Consider the following 3,566-nt stretch of genomic DNA (forward strand, 5'->3'; position numbering starts at 1 on the left):
GGCATTTCAGTTTCAGTGTCTCTCGAACAGACAAGGCATACACTTTCATCTTGGTGCCTTCTCAATAGAACCACTGCCATATTCGAGTCCATTTTGGACAATTTCTTCTTCTTCTTTTTCAATTTTGGTAACTTAGACACTGCCTTGATGCCGGCGCGATGTGGAGGAATGAAGTGGAAACGCAGTGGGAAAATTTCAAAGTTTGAACACGGGAAGAATTTTAACACTGTGAACGTGTCCAAATCTTAATAAGGTCTTTGTGGAAACGCAGCGTACACAACTACAACGATGTCACTTCAGATCCATATCAAATCATGCATTCTAAGATCAATGTTTAAGGGTGCCTATTCGGTTAAAATATAGAGAGAGAAAGGCCGCAGAGGTTCAGCGCATTTGGTGGTGTGACCGAGGTACAAAGCAATGATTGTCTTACGCTTGAAATAAATGCAAACTTTACACTTTATGTCATAATATATTATCAAGGTGATGCAGAGTGCTTATCTTCTGTCAGCCGGTTCCTTTAGTAAGTAAAGCCTCTTGAAAATATTTGGAAAAATGATTATTCATCTGACAGTATTTCTCTTAAAATTCTGCCCCAAGACTTTGCTGGTTCAGGGAAACTAATGATGCATAGAGTCATCATAAACAAGAAAGCAGGTCTGTGGATACATGGCAGCATACTGACAACACGCAGACATCCACTGACAACAATAATGAAGATGCTTATCATTATCATCATAATACAGTAATGATGATACTAGTGATATCGGTAGTAACAGTAGAGGTAAAAATACCATTAGTAGTACTAATATCAGTAGTAGTAGTAGTAGCAGCAGTAGTAGTAGTAATAGTAGTAGTTGTAGTAGCAGTAGTACTAGCAGTAGTAGTAGTACTTAGTAAAAATATTCATGACAGTGATAAAAAACGATATTAGCATTATTGTCATTATTAAGATCATGATATTCATTATTACTGCAATCATTATCATGAGTGCTGTTATAATTTCACTGATGGCTTACAAAAACAGGTGTCTTGCCGTGTATAAAATTGTATGCATTTCTCAACTGTTGTAATGCTTGCATGTGAAATTGATACATAAAATGAAATACATGATATCATTAAAGTGCACAAATACTTTGATCTTAATACACATCTGCAATCGAATGCTCAGATGCCTGAAAAAAAAAATCATTTTATATCACTATATTTAACTTTCTCAATGTATGTTATCCTTGAATCCCTGATCCACCCTCCAATTTTGCCAAGCATTTATCATCTTTCAAGGCAATATCTATGAGAACAGAATAATATCGTAGAAATTTCTATTTACATCACAAATAGAGCTACAGGAAAAACTTATTGTACCAAGTATTAGGATGTACTCTACATCATGCTATGCCGAAAGAGAAAGAGCGTAAACCCCAACACGGATGTGCTGTAATGCACCAATGAATGACACAAAAATCTGTATTGTATTCTTGTATTTTGGTGATCTCAATCAGCATTTGCATCTCTCAGCTTTTTTTGTCTTTCTTTCGTTCTTTCTTTCTTTTTTTGTAAAAATACACATATTTCATTTCCATGAAAAGCAGATTAATGGAATAATGTATATAAATATAAAACTACACTCTGCAACAACATTCCCGTAAATCTCAAGGTTGAAAAACATATTTGCTAATCGAAAGACTATTCACATCACATAAAACTTTTGAGAATACCGAGGACGCAATAATATTGAAAGACCATTCAAATCTCATAGACCTTTCGAGCATACGGAGCACAAAGTATAAAACATCACCAAGCAAGCTACACAAACCTCACTGAACTACTATCTACAAAACTTCAAGCACACGTTGGCGAAAAATACAATATAAAAAATAGCTCACATATTAAACACTTTTCTCCTTTTCAGTAATACATTGTAACACCAAACAATATTGATAGAAAGTGCATTCATCTATCCCTTTATATCTCTCTATTTTTTCAACTTTACATTACCATACATAAAAACCTGTTATGCATTACAATGTAAAAATATACTCTGAATCTAATTCTTCTGAAAAAATACAATTTCCTACAAACATTTTTTCAGTCACTGTGGTACAAAGTTGAAAGACAAGTTAGTAAATGAAAGGCCATTGATATTGCATTAAAAAAATTAAAATACATGAACCAAGAGCATGGTAACAATCATCAGCAGGAAAGGTGTATACTACATAACACTGAGTAAAGTACAAACACTATAAAAACACTATCATACATTGGCTGATGGTTCCCAAGATGCTATACATATGACTCCTAACTTGTGGGCGGAAATATACCCTTCTACACTCCTGAGTATCCATAATAATGTTCATCTACTAAGAAAAATATTATATGCAGTTTGGGGGATACTCAACACTATACAAATGAGAAATTACATCGGTTGGCTGTATTCATCCATAGCTGATTCCAATTCCGACATCAGAAAATGGCCAAATTGTTTTCGAATGAAGCAAATGGACACCCTCTGCTCATCACATAGCCTGACTGGGCTCAAAACATAACTGTAAACTGATCCAGAGGAGCCTCGGTTTCATGAGGACCTAAAAACCAAGATGATTACCTTGTTATATTAAGGACACATAGACATGGTGGCTGCGGGGGCACTGTTGGATGATAGTGCCGATCACCATTAGCATGATAGGAAGATTGCCGAAGTTGAGCTGTCATCAACAGTAAGGCGCGTAGGTGTTGCTAGGTTATGTTGCCTTCGTTGTCTTCTCTGCGCATCACACAGTCTGTAGTGATGCCAGGGTGCGTGCTTATGGGCTTCTTTGTATGACGTCACAAAAGAAGTTTGCTAAAGCTGTCAACATCAGCTGAATCATGAGCCGAACTGTGATTGGACCACTGACTACAATGGATCGAACTTCTTCAGATTCGTGGAATGGGTCAAAGGGTAAGTGCTAAAGAGGAGTCAATAGCATAGCGACGCTGGGGTGACAAGACCTTGTATCTGCAATTTTGGTGAAAATGAATCTTTTGGATTAATGGTCAGTTAATCAGTTAAGTGATGTCCTGTCCAAATCCTGGATGTCTTACCCAAAAAATGAAGCCACCACAGCATGTCAAAGGAATGTCTATCCCATTGGATACAGTGCTTTGGCTGCCATTTTTTTTTGCTCTCCTGAACCTTTGACATTTTGTAGATACAAGGTCTTGTCACCCCAGCGACGGTAGGTCTCTGTAGGAAACTTACGCCATTCGCCCATGTAAGCATTCAACTCAACCACTGGGTCTATGTGCCTTTAAGCTTCTCATTATGTCAGGGTACAAAACAACCCCCCCAAAAAAACAAAAAACAAAAAACAAACAAACAAAACAAACCAAAACAAAAACATAAGAATATAAAGAGTTGGACCTGCAAAATCACACTGTTATAAAAGAGTTTTGTTATATCAGCATCTCTATATAACAAGGTTCTGCTGTATCTGAATGACAGAACAAGTCAAACAGGAAGGACTACAGGGACACTGCCAGCTGAGGTTGGTGAAGGGGGCGTGGTCGGCAGAAAGCGACTGGTT

Source organism: Diadema antillarum, unplaced genomic scaffold, assembly GCF_040938485.1.
Source record: "Diadema antillarum isolate AM-2024a unplaced genomic scaffold, OU_Dant_1.0 seq00001292_RagTag, whole genome shotgun sequence".
NCBI classification, from domain to species: Eukaryota; Metazoa; Echinodermata; class Echinoidea; order Diadematoida; family Diadematidae; genus Diadema; species Diadema antillarum.